The following is a 13679-nucleotide window of genomic DNA, read 5'->3' as shown; positions in this document are numbered from 1 at the left end:
TTTTGACGGACTCTCCCTTTGTGGCCCAGGCTGCAGTGCAGCGGCACCATCTCCGCTCACTGCAAGCTCCGCCTCACGAGTTCACGCCATTCTGCTGCCTCAGCCTCTCCAGTAGGTGGGACTACAAGCGCCCGCCACCACGCCCGGGTAATTTTTTTTGTATTTTTGGTAGAGACGGGGTTTCACCGTGTTAGCCAGGATGGTCTCCATCTCCTGACCTCGTGATCCGCCCGCCTCGGCCTCCCAAAGTGCTGGGATTACAGGCGTGAGCCACCGCGCCTGGCCTTCGCAAGCTCTTTTTACTCCCTACCCTGTATATCCAGGGATAATCCCTACCCAGGATGCTGTGGGCTCCCAAACCCCAGGTCAGCCCTGATATGCCGGCCACACCTTCCTCTAGCCTAGGAATGGATAACCCAGGCGAAGAAGTCACTGTGGCATGAGCAGAGGGTTCACTTCGAGGAACCATGGAAGGCGTGTGCAGGTCCTGGGGTAGGGCAGAATCAGAGTGTGCAGGGTCTGCAGGACAGGAGGAGTTGAGATTGAGTTATCAGGCAGTGGGAACTCACTGCCACTTACTTTCCTTCTCTCTTCTTGCCTCAGCCTCAGGGATATGACACATGCCCATGATGAGAAGCGGAATGTGGTGACCTTTCAGGAACATGGGCATGGCTGTGGACCCCTCGTCATCAGGTGTATAGCAAGTGAAAGCAAGTGTTCACAACAGTGAAAAGTTGAGCGTCATTTTTCTTAGTGTGCCAAGAGTTCGATGTTAGTGTTTCCGTTGTATTTTCGTACAGTGTGCCATTCTGTCAGATATTAATGTTTTCATTGATGAGCAAGACATGCTTAATATGTATTTCGGTTTGTGTATCCATGCACCTACCTCAGAAAACAGGTATAGTCAGGTATTCTCTCCATAGAACAGCACCACCCTCATCTCTCCCCACATGTGACTACTGAGGGCAGATCTGAGTGTTTAATTTCCGATTTTCTCCTCTGCATTTACACACCATACACACACACACACACACCCACCAAGTACCAGTATAAGCATCTCCCATATGCTTTTCCCCATTGCCATGAGTCCTGGTCAAGCCCCCCTCAATCTGTTTCCTGTTCAGCACGTACTCCCCTCCTCTGATTCCCTGTATCAGTCACTGACAGTTAATAAACCTTTGCAAACGTTCCCCAGTTGTTTGCTCCTCTCATTAATGTGTGCACAGGTCTCTGCACGTGTGTGAATATTTCTTTAGGAAAAAATCTTAGAAGTGGAATTGCTGTGTCAAAGGAGTCATTTATTCAACAAAACACTAATGAGTGTGTTCTCGTGCTGGGCGTTGTTCTAGGTGCTGGAGAGACATCAGGGAAAAAGGCAGACAGATGTTCCTGACCCCCATTCTAGAGGAGGATGTTTCCAGTTGTTGGGTTTGTTTGTTTATTTTTTCTAGAGAAGTGGTCTTGTGCTGCCCAGGCTAGAGTGCAGTGGCATGATCATAGCTGAATGCAGCCTTGAACTCGTGGGCTCAAGTGATCCTCCCACCTCAGCCTCCAGAGAAGCTGTGACTACAGGCATGCACCGTCATGACCCACTAATTTTTTTAAGGTTTTGTCAAGAAAGTCTCTCTATGTTACGCAGGCTGGTCTTAACCTCCTGGGCCAAAGCGATCCTCCCACCTTGGTCTCCTAAAGTGTTGGGATTATAGGCGTGAGCCCCAGCACCTGGCCTCCAGTTTTTATTTTGATATAGACTATACACTTCAGTCCTGGAGCAGGATTCTGCAGCAGGTGGTTGGGCATCTTGGCCTTCGCTCTCTGAACAATTTTCGTGTTCTAGGGCTGGGACGGTCCATTTGGGAGTATGTGGGAGGAGACACAGATGAAATCATCATCTGGGGAATGTGGAGGAATCAGGCAGAGGCGTGCACTGTAGACCTTGTGATGGTCAGGGAATAGAAGAGTCCACTTAGTCTCCATGCAGGGGAGCAATTGGTGGGAAAGTCCCCTGGACAGAAGCATGAGACTGCCCATCAAGGGTCTCACTAGTCAAGGGCCTGGGGGCTGGGGTGGGGATGATGATTTGGGAATGGGACATTTCTTTCTCACAGGTACCATTGCACGGTGCAGAGGTGAAATATTTGTGGGGAAGGAATGGCAGAGGGAAGTCTATTTTAGAACAAACTATTGTGTGTCAATGGAGACATCAAAGCTCCATTCACACATAATGGACTTGAAACACCAACCCCAGGTGGAGGCAGGATTGGAGCTGTTTTGCCCGTTGGTGGCCCATCACCTTGGCCTCCTGGTTCTCCCCAGCCTTAGAAGGAGGACACTATCATCATTATGCCTATATGATAGATAAGAGATGGAGTCCCAGACAGACGATAGGCGTCTTGTCACAGGTCCTACAGCTGGCAGGTGCAGGAGGAGCTGAGTTTGGAGCTCACTGACTTCAGAAACATTAAGGAGGACAGGTGTGTGTGGTGGAGGGAGGGAGAATTGAACAAGCCCTGGCTTCTGTCCCCAGTCACAAGGTAGAGGTTGTGCGTTCATTTTCCCAAGACAAGGAGCCCTAGGAGAGAGAGAGTGTAGGGAGGGAGAGGCAGTCGTGGTCACAGCAGGGACAGTGGGAGACAGAGATGTGCAGCGTGGGCAGAAGAGGGGCAGGCAAAGAAGCAGGGGAGACCCAAGGCCAAGTGTGGGTTGTCACAGCCACCAGAGGGAGAGGGTGCCACGAAGGAGGTTGTGGGGCTCTAGGAGTAAGAGGTTCCCCAAATGTGTGAACATGCCCTGCCTGGCACTGCAGGAAGAGGTGGCTGCCACCCAGGTCAGTGTGGACGTGCCTCTACCTGTGCCTTAGAGGAAACAAATTCTATTTTATCCCAATATAGTTCTGTATTACACAAATGTAACATTCGGCTACTAGATATTGAGTGCCTTAACCTCCAAGCAACTAGAGGAGAGCGTACCCCAAAAGAGATAACGAAGGATTTGATTTTTCTTTCTCCCTAGGATGATGGGATCCATAAGTTGGGTCCCCCAGCCCACAAGACAAGTGCAAGGAAGGGTGGCTGGAAGATTGTGAGTTATGACAGAGAACATTTTCCCTTAGTTTCCATGGGTATATAAAGCTCTGGACTATCTGTCTATCATGGATAGATAAAGAGTGAACATGGTCCCCTCTCCACAAATGTGTTTCTCTCCTTGTGAAGGGCTGAAGTTACACCAAGTTCTGATAGGTTACTTTTGTGTGTGTGTGTTTTTTTTTTTTTTTTTTTGACATGATCACACTCTGCGGACCAGGCTGGAGTGCAGTGTTGCAAGTACAGCTCACTGCAGGCTCGATCTCCCAGGCTCAAGGGATTCTCCCACTGCAGCTTCTGACCTAGTTGAGACTACAGGCACATGCCACCACACCCAGCCAGTTTTTGTATATTTTTTCGTAGAGACGGCATCCACTATGTTGCCCAGGCTGGTCTCGACTTCCTGGCCTCAGGCAATCCTCCTGCCTCAGCCTCCCCAAGTGCTGGGATGACAAGTGTGAGCCACCTCGCCAGGCCTTCACTTTCTTTAATGAACAATTATCAGAGTTTCATCTTAGAGACAAAAGTGGCTACTGCCAGCCAATCTGAGTGTGGTGTTGGAGGGGAATCTGGCTGATTCAGACGTTTCTAATGAACTATTAAATTAACCTACATGGTGATTATCCTAAGGCCCTTTCCAGCTCCGTGTGTTTTTGATTCAGGGTTTGGAGTTTTTCAGAGGCTTTATTACAAAGATCATCTTCTGGGCTGGTGCTGTGACCCACGCTGTAATGTCAGCACTTTGGGAGGCCAAGGCAGGCAGATCACTTGATGTCAGGAGTTGGAGACTAGACTGGCCAGCAGGGTGAAACCCCTGTCTCTACTAAAAATACAAAAATCAGCTGGCTGTGGTGGCAGGCTCCTGTGAATTCCAGTTACAGTGGGGAGTGAAGCAGGAGAATCCCTTGAACCTGGGAGATAGAGTGTGCAGTGAGCCGAGATCATGCCACTGCACTCCAGCCTGGGCAACAGAGAAGTCTCTGTCTCAAACAGCATCTCTTTACTACAGTGATTTGAGCTGTGGTCTTGTCTCCTTGGGTTTCTCTATCAGTCTGATGCCATCTACTCTATCTCCTAGAAATGCCTCAATATTTCTGGTGGACCACTGACACGTTTTCTCATTTTCCTCTACTCTTGAGAATTGACCCTTGAAAACATTTTCTTCCCAGTTCAATGGAACATTGAGTGGGGCACGGGATCTATCTGCCATCTTGCTCCAATCATCTGGTTTTAGATATTTTATGTATATTTGTCACTACATAAGTGTATTTTTTCTCAATTTGGTTTTCTAAATGGTTAACATTGGTATGTAGAAAGCCTATCTATCTATCTATATATATAATATTTTGTTACCTGTCTGGGTGCAGCTTCCCCTGCATTTTGGCATGAGACTCAATATGTTTTATTCTCCAATAGGAAAGTGACAGGCTGGGTGCGGTGGCTCACGCCTGTAATCCCAGCACTTTGGGAGACTGAGGCGGGTGGATCAATTGAGTTCCAGACCAGCCTGGCCAAGATGGTGAACCCCCTTCTGTACTAAAAATACAATAAAATGAAAAAATTAGCCAGGCATTTGTGGTGCGCACCTGTAGTCCCAGCTACTAGGGCAGCAGAGGCGGGAGGATCATTTGAACTCGGGAGGCGGAGATTGCAGTGAGTCGAGATTGTGCCACTGCACTGCAGCCTGGGCGACAGAGACTCTATCTCTAAATAAAAAAGATAAAGAAAAAAAGAAAATTCACTTCACAGGCAATAGATAGTTATAAAAGGATACTTTATGGATGATTTCATAGGGGAGAATGATGGAAAGAAAGGATATATATATATATATATATATATATATATATATATATATATATATAACAGAGCTGAGCAATTCACTGCAACAAACACCAGAACTGCCTTTTTCTCCAAAAATAGTACCCCTAAGCTATACTACTACTGGTTTTTCTAGTCCTCCCCTGTATTCCACATCCTCAAATTGTCAATTTTCTTATTGGGATAATTTTCCTCTGCCCAGACCTGGGTCCTTCACAACACTTAACACTGTCTTCGAGTGTTTGAATGCCCATTGCTTTAGTTCAGGTTCCCAAGGAAACAGGCTTTGGGCCATACAGGACACCTCTAGACAGACTATACTGAGAAACAATGCCTGGAATGGTGCATGGGGAGAGGAGAGGAGAGGGAATTACGTACCTGACTCTCACTCCTGGTTCCTTTTCTTATTGGTCAAAATTTACCCCACAGGTGCGAACTCCCCTACACTTCTAGACTGCATCAACTGCCCCTTTGACAGCTGTCTAGGAAGCCAGATTCCACACTTTGAAGTGTATTGTTTCATACAATCCAAAAGTGTTAGCAGAGGCCAGGCGTGGTGGCTCACGCCTGTAATCCCAGCACTGTGGGAGGCCAGGGCAGGCGGATCACGAGGTCAGGAGTTCAAGACCATCCTGGCCAGCATGGTGAAACCCCGTCTTTACTAAAAATACAGAAATTAGTTGGGCATGATGGTACACGCCTGTAATTCCAGCTACTCGGGAGGCTGAGGAAGGAGAATCGCTGTACCCTGGGCGGCAGAGGTTGCAATGAGCTGAGATTGCACCATTGCACTCCAGCCTGGGCAACAGAGGGTGATTCCACCTCAAAAACAAACAAACAAAAAAAAAGCAAAACAAAAAATAAAAAGTGGTGGCAGAAATCAGAAAGTCCAGATATGTAGGTAATGGGCCTGGTTGTACAGCAGCAGCCGAGGGTGAACACTAAATGCTCCCAGGCAAGTCCTAAGTTCACCGAGTAACTGGAGTACCATCTGTGTTAGTTAATTGCCTTTATCTGAAGGAAAAATAAAACTCATATCTCTATGACAAGCAGGTGCTTACGGCTTGGAGCAAGGCATCTAGGTTAAACTCCCCTGGTGACAGGGAGACAGGGACATCATCTTCCTCGACGTTCACCTTTCAAAGAGATGGCTCCAAGGCCCTGAAGAAAGACATTCCTGGTGGCGGTGCTTGGTGGCTCATGCCTGTAATGCCAGCACTTTGGGAGGCTGAGGCTGGAGGATCACTTGAGGCCTGGAGTTCAAGTTCAAGACGTTCCTGGGTTGTAGGGTGGACAGAGGCTTACAGATCAAAGGAAGAATTTACAAATACAAATATTCTCAAGGAAATGCTCTAAGGAAGGTGAAATTGAGAAAGGTCTCTTCTTCCCTTTGGGCAACAGGAAAAATTCAGTTTTATGTTTCATTACCCTTACAATTTCCCCCTTTTCTTATTCTTTTATAGTAACACTACAATTTTCTAATTATCTCCACTACTGTTTCTAACTTTCTCTGCGTAGTTTACAGCAACGTAAATATCCAACAAGTCCATAGTAAAATGCAAAGCAAAGCAATTATCAAGATTATAATAGAATGCTTTTTTTTTTTTCGGCGCAGAGTTTCTCTCTTGTTGCCCAGGCTGGAGTGCAATGGTGCGATGTCGGCTCACTGCAGCCTCTGTCTCCTGAGTTCAAGCGATTCTCCTGCCTCAGCCTCCCAAGTAGCTGGGATTACAGGCATGTGCCACCAGGCCCAGCTAATTTTGTATTTTTTGTAGAGATGGGGTTTCACCATGTTAGCCAGGCTGGTCTTGAACTCCTCACCCCAGGTGATCCACCCACCTCGGCCTCCCAAAGTGTTAGGATTACAGACATGAGCCACCATGCCCAGTCTAGAATGAATTTTTAAATTCAGTATAATACTCACCTTGTCAAGGGGCGGGGCGACCTTTAAACACATCATACTGGTTAATTGTGTCAAAGTCAAAATAAATTATAGAGACAAATCCTAAATCAAATGCTGTATTTGGGAATCAAAAAACTGCAATCCAGGGCATATACAAGGACTGGGGTGGTCTTCAGTATGTCCAACGAACAAAGAGAAGCTGGAAGTTTTATTAGAAAGAAAAATGTTACATATTGTTTTGAAATGACTCACATTGGCACTGGAGAAGATGATTCATTCGCACAATCAGCTTTCACATTCCCTCTTTTGATCAACATCTTTCTTTCAAAACCTCACTTATCAACCATCTTAAAGTGAGGCTTCATTGTCACTCCATGCCAGGTTTGCCTGGAGTTCAGCATCAAGTTCCATGTTGTTAGTCCCATCTGTATTAGCAATCATCTTGACGCACTGGGCTAACATTATCCTGTTAGGAGAACTGGCTTAACAAATATTAGACAGGCAACAAGAATGGAGCTCAAAGATCATAATATCAAAATAAGTAGCAATTGTTTTATTTTGTTTTATTTCGATGGATTCTTGCTTTGTCTCCCAGGCCGAAGTGCCGGGGCGTGATCCTGGCTCAATGCAACCTCTATCTCCTGAGTTCAAGAGATTCTCCTGCCTCAGCCTCCCGAGTAGCTGGGATTACATTTGCTCACAACCATGCCTGGCTAATTTTTGTGCTTTCAGTAGAGACAGGGTTTCACCATGTTGGCCAGGCTGGTCTCACACTCCTGACCTCAAGTGATCCGCCCTTCTTGGCATCCCAAAGTGCTGGGATTACAGGCGTGAGCCACTGCACCCAGCTATAATTAGCAATAGTATAATAAATTTAGTTTGTACAATGGTTTTGAACCAAGATTCCAAGCCTAGGGGCCACCAGCTAAACAAATCAAAAGACTGTGGGGGAAGTGAATGAGACCTCTTACAGTCTTTGAGTAGCATTTTAGGACTGGGTTGAATTAAAGCAGAGTGCCAACTCTATAAAAGGGACCACTAGGTGAAGGAAAGGATTTGTGGGTTAGGTTCTGTCAAGGGAAAAATGTAGACATTAAGCGGGTAAGAGTCTCATTATGATATGAAGACTTATTCTGATGTCTTCAGAAAATCTGCCTACAGTGTGGATATATCATCTCCTCACCTGATTTGTCTTTCGAATGTCTCTGGTTATGGCATTGGACAGTTTGGTGAACTTTTTGTGTGGTCCATACATCAGGCACGAGACTTGTTCCTTAAAATTTATGCACTTTTATCTTATAGGACTTATAAATCAAAAATAAAATCCTAAGCCCCTTGCCCCCCACCGTCTGAATGGACGTCCTCCTAAGCCAGGGCTCTTTTAAAATTTAACCTGAGAGATGGTTTCAGGCCATGACAGGAAGTGTGGGTCAGGCATGCCTCATTATACTTCTCTGGCATCAACATCAACACAGACTTGTTGGATCACCAGGACTTGCGGATCATGAGGTCAGGAGATCCACACCATCCTGGCTAACACAGTGAAATCCGGTCTCTACAAAAAATTAGCCAGGCATGGTGGCATGGCATGGGCCTGTAGTCTCAGCTACTCGGGAGGCTCAGGCAGGAGAATCGCTTGAACCCCGGAGCCAGAGGCTGCAGTAAGCGGAGAAGGAGCCACTGCACTCTAGCCTGGCAACATAGTGACTGTCTCAAAAAACACCAAACAAACAAACAAAAAGTTACAAACTATTCTCTCTCAAGCATAGTATCTGAAGGCTTCCTCCGAGCAGCTGGGAATACAGGCGCGTGCCACCATGCCCAGCTAATTTTTGTATTTTTAGTAGACACGGGGTTTCACTATGTTAGCCAGGATGGTCTCCATCTCCTGACCTCGTGATCCACTGGCCTCAGTCTCCCAAAGTGCTGGGATTACAGGCGTGACCCACCCTGCCCAATGATGCATTACTCTTTTGTGTTTTTTCGAGAGAGGATCTCACTCTGTCGCCCCGGTTGGAGTGCATTGCTGCAATTACAGCTCACTGCAGCCTCGATCTCCCAGGCTCAAGGGATTCTCCCACTTCAGCTTCCGAACTAGCTGTAGCTACAGGCACACGCCACCACAGCTAGCTAGTTTTTGTATTTTCTGTAGACACAGGATCCCACTATGTTGCCCAGGCTGGTCTCTATCTACTGGGTTCAGGCAATTCTCCTGCCTCAGCCTCCCAAAGTGCTGGGATGACAAGTGTGAGCCACCTAACCAGGCCTTCCCTTTTTTTAATGAACAATGATCAGAGTTTCATCTTAGAGGCAAAAGTGGCTACTGCCAGCCAATGTGAGTGTGCTGTTGTAGGGGAATCTGACTGATTCAGACGTTTCCTGCTGTGTGTGTGTGTGTGTGTGTGTGTGTGTGTTTTTTTTATTCTGGGTTTGGAGTTTTTCAGAGGTTTTGTTACAAAGATCATCTCCTGGCCAGGCGCAGTGACTCACGCTGTAATCCGAGCAGTTTTGGAGTCTGAGGCAGGCAGATCACTTGAGGTCAGGAGTTCAAGACCAGCCTGGCCAACATTGCGAAACCCCTGTCTCTACTAAAAATATAAAAATTAGCTGGCCTTTGTGGCAGGCACCTGTCAGTCCCAGTTACTGCGGGGAGTGAGGCAAGAGAATCACTTGAACCCGAGAGACAGAGCTTGCAGTGAGCTGAGATCAGGCCACTGCACTCCAGCCTGGGCGACAGTGTAAGTCTCCGTCTCAAAAAACAAACAGCATCTCTCACCTACAGTGATTTGAGCTGTGGTCTTGTCTCCTCGGGTTTCTCTGTCAGTCTGATCTCATCTACTCGATCTCCCAGGAATGCCTCAATATTTCTGGTGTACCACTGACACATTTTCCTATTTTTCTCTACTGTTAAGAGTTGATCCTTGAAAACATTTTCTTCCCAGTTCAATGGAATGTTGAGTGGGGCAGGGGATCTATCTGCTATCTTGCTCCAATCATCTGTTACTAGATATTTATGTACTTTTGTCACTATTATACATGTAATTTTTCTCAGTTTGGTTTTCTAAATGTTTATTATTAGCATGTGGAAACCGCGTCTATTATTGTATGTATATAATATTTTGTTACCTGTCTGGGTGCAGCTTCCCCTGCATTTTGGCACAAGACTCAATCTGTTTTATTCTTCAAAAGAAAACTGACAGGCTGTGTGTGGTGGCTCACACCTGTAATCCCAGCACTTTGGGAGGCCGAGGTGTGTGGATCACCTGAGGTCAGGAGTTAGAGACCAGCCTGGCCAAGATGGTGAAACCCCATCTCTACTAATAATACAAAAAAAAAAAATTAGCCGGGCATTGGTGGTGTGCACCTGTAGTCCCAGCTACCAGGGCAGCTGAGGCGGGAGGATCATTTGAACTCGGGAGGCGGAGATTGCAGTGAGCCAAGGTGGCACCACTGCATTCCAGCCTGGTGGACAGAAACTCTATCTCTAAAGAAAAAGAAAAAGAAAAAAAGAAAATTCACTTCACAGGCAATAGATAGTTATAAAAGGATAATTTATGGACGATTTCATAGGGGAGACTGATGGAAAGAAAGGAAGTATACATTCTACAGAGCTGAGCAGTTCACTGCAAAAATCACCAGAATTGACATTTTCTCCAAAAATATTACCCATAAGCTATTCTACTACTGGTTCTTCTAGTTCTTCCCTCTATTCCAAATCCTCAAAATTGTCCTTTTCCTTATTGGGATAATTTTCCTCTGCCCAGATCTGGGTCCCCCACAACACTTAACACTGTCTGCGAGTGTGTGAATTCACATTGGCTTTGGACCATACGGGACACCTCTAGACAGACTATACTGAGAAGCCATGCTTGGAACGGTGCATGGGGAGAGGACAGGAGAGAGAATTTATGTACCTGGCTCTCACTCCTCGTTCTTTTTCTTATTGGTCAAAATTTACCCCACAGGCACGAACTCCCCCACACTTCTAGATTGCATCATCTGCCCCTTTGGCAGCTGTCTGGGAAGCCAGAACCCACACTTTGAAGTGCAGTGTTTCATACAATCCAAAAGTGGTAGCAGAGGCCAGCCGTGGTGTCTCATGCCTGTAACCCCAGCACTTTGGGAGGCCAAGGCGGATGGATCATGAGGTCAGAAGTTCGAGACTAGCCTGGCGAACATGGTGAAACCCCGTCTCCACTAAAAATACAAAAATTAGCCGGGCATGGTCGCACGCGCCTGTAATCTCAGCTACTTCGGAGGCTGAGGCAGGAGAATCACTTGACCCTGGGAGGCAGAGCTTGCAGCGAGCTGAGATCGCACCACGGCACTTCAGCCTGGGTGACAGAGCAAGACTCCATCTCAAAACCAAAATAAAGCAAAACAAACAAACAATCAAAAAGGTGGTAGCAGAAACCAGAAAGTCCAGGTATGTAGCTAATTGGCCTAGTTGTACAGCAACAGCCAAGAGCGAACACTAAATACTCCCACGCAAGTCCTAAGTTCACCAAGTAATTGGAATACCCATCTGTGTTAGTTAATTGTGTTTATCTGAAGGAAAAATAAAACTCATATTTCTATGACAAGCAGGTGCTTACAGCTTGGAGCAAGGCACGTAGGCTAAACTCCCCTAGTGACAGGGAGACAGCGACATCGTCTTCCTCGATGTTCACATTTCAAGAAGACGGCCCCAGGGCCTAAAGAAAGACATTTATAGGGACGGGCGTGGTGGCTCACGCTTGTAATCCCAACACTTTGGGAGGCTGAGGCTGGAGGATCACTTGAGGCCTGGAGTTCAAGTTCAAGACATTCCTGGGTTATAGGGTGGCCAGAGGCTTACATAGCAAAGGAGAAATTTACAAGTACAAATTTTTTCGAGCAAATGCTCTAAGGAAAGTGAAATGGGGAAAGGTCTTTTCTTGCCCTTTTGGCAACAGGAAAATCTCAATTTTATGTTTAGTTACCCTTACAATTTCCCCCTTTTGTTATTCTTTTATAGTAACACTGCAATATTCTAATTATCTCCACTGCTGTTTCTACCTTTCTCTGCGTAGTTTACAGCCACCTAGGTATCCAACAAGTCCATAGTAAGATGCAAAGCTAAGCAATTATCAGGATTATAATAGAATGATTTTTTTTTCGTGACGGAGTTTTCCTCTCATTACCCAGGCTGGAGTGCAGTGGCATGATGTCAGCTCACTGCAACCTCTGTCTCCTGAATTCAAGTGATTCTCCTGCCTCAGCCTCCCAAGTAGCTGGGATTACAGGCATGCGCCACCAGGCCCAGCTAATTTTGTATTTTTTTGTAGAGATGGAGTTTCACCATGTTAGCCAGGCTGGACTTCAACTCCTCACCCCAGGTGATCTGCCCACCTCGGCTTCCCAAAGTGTTAGGATCACAGATGTGAGCCACCATGCCCAGTCTAGAATGAATTTTTAAATTCAGTATAATACTCACCTCGTCAGGGGGTGGGGCGATCTTTAAACACATCACAGTGGTTAATTGTGTCAAAGTCAAAATAAATTATAGAGACAAATCCCTAAATCAAATGCTCTATTTGGGAATCACAAAATTACAATTCAGGGCGTACACACAGACTAGGGTGGTCTTCAGTATGTGCAATGAACAAACAGAAGTTGGAAGTTTTATTAGAAAGAAAAACGTTACATATTGTTTAGAAATGAGGCTCACTGGTACTGGAGAAGCTGGTTCATTTGCACAATCAGCTTTCACATTCCCTCTTTTGATGAAGATCTTTCTTTGAAAACCTCACTGATGAGCCATCTTAAAGTGAGGCTTCATTGTCACTCCATACCAGGATGGACCTGTGCCGGTCCATGTCAAGAGAAAGGTAAGAGATATGTATCAGGGACATGGGCCACATTTGAGCCACAAAGAGCCAGAAGGAAAAAAAAAATTAGGCAGGTTTGTCTGGAGTTCAGTAGCAAGTTTCATCGTGTTAGTCCCATCTGTATTAGCGATCATCTTGAAGCACTAGGCCAAAACTATCCTGTTGGGAGAACTGGCTTAAAAAATATTAGACAACAAGAACGGAGCTCAAAGATCATAATACAAAAATAACTAGCAATTGTTTTGTTTTATTCTATTTTATTTTATTGTTATGATTTTATTGCGATGGATTCCTGATCTGTTGCCCAGGATGAAGTGCAGTAGCGTGATCCCAGCTCACTGCAACCTACATCTCCTGGAATCAAGTGATTCTCCTGCCTCAGCCTCCTGACTAACTGGGATTACAGGTACTCACCACTGCACCAAGCTATTTTTGTATTTTCAGTAGAGTAGGGGTTTCACCATGTTAGCCAGGCTGATCTCAAACTCATGACGTCAAGTGATCTTCCTGCCTCAGACTCCAAAACTGCTCGGATTACAGCGTGAGTCACTGCGCCTGGCCAGGAGATGATCTTTGTAACAAAACCTCTGAAAAACTCCAAACCCAGAATAAAAAAAAAAAAAAAAAAAAAAACACACACACACACACACAGCAGGAAACGTCTGAATCAGTCAGATTCCCCTACAACAGCACACTCACATTGGCTGGCAGTAGCCACTTTTGCCTCTAAGATGAAACTCTGATCATTGTTCATTAAAAAAAGGGAAGGCCTGGTTAGGTGGCTCACACTTGTCATCCCAGCACTTTGGGAGGCTGAGGCAGAATTGCCTGAACCCAGTAGACAGAGACCAGCCTGGGCAACATAGTGGGATCCTGTGTCTACAGAAAATACAAAAACTAGCTAGGTGTGGTGGCGTGTGCCTGTAGCTACAGCTAGTTCGGAAGCTGAAGTGGGAGAATCCCTTGAGCCTGGGAGATCGAGGCTGCAGTGAGCTGTAATTGCAGCAATGCACTCCAACCGGGGCA

This window comes from Pongo pygmaeus, chromosome X, assembly GCF_028885625.2.
Source record: "Pongo pygmaeus isolate AG05252 chromosome X, NHGRI_mPonPyg2-v2.0_pri, whole genome shotgun sequence".
NCBI lineage: Eukaryota > Metazoa > Chordata > Mammalia > Primates > Hominidae > Pongo > Pongo pygmaeus.
This window is presented reverse-complemented; position numbering follows the sequence as displayed.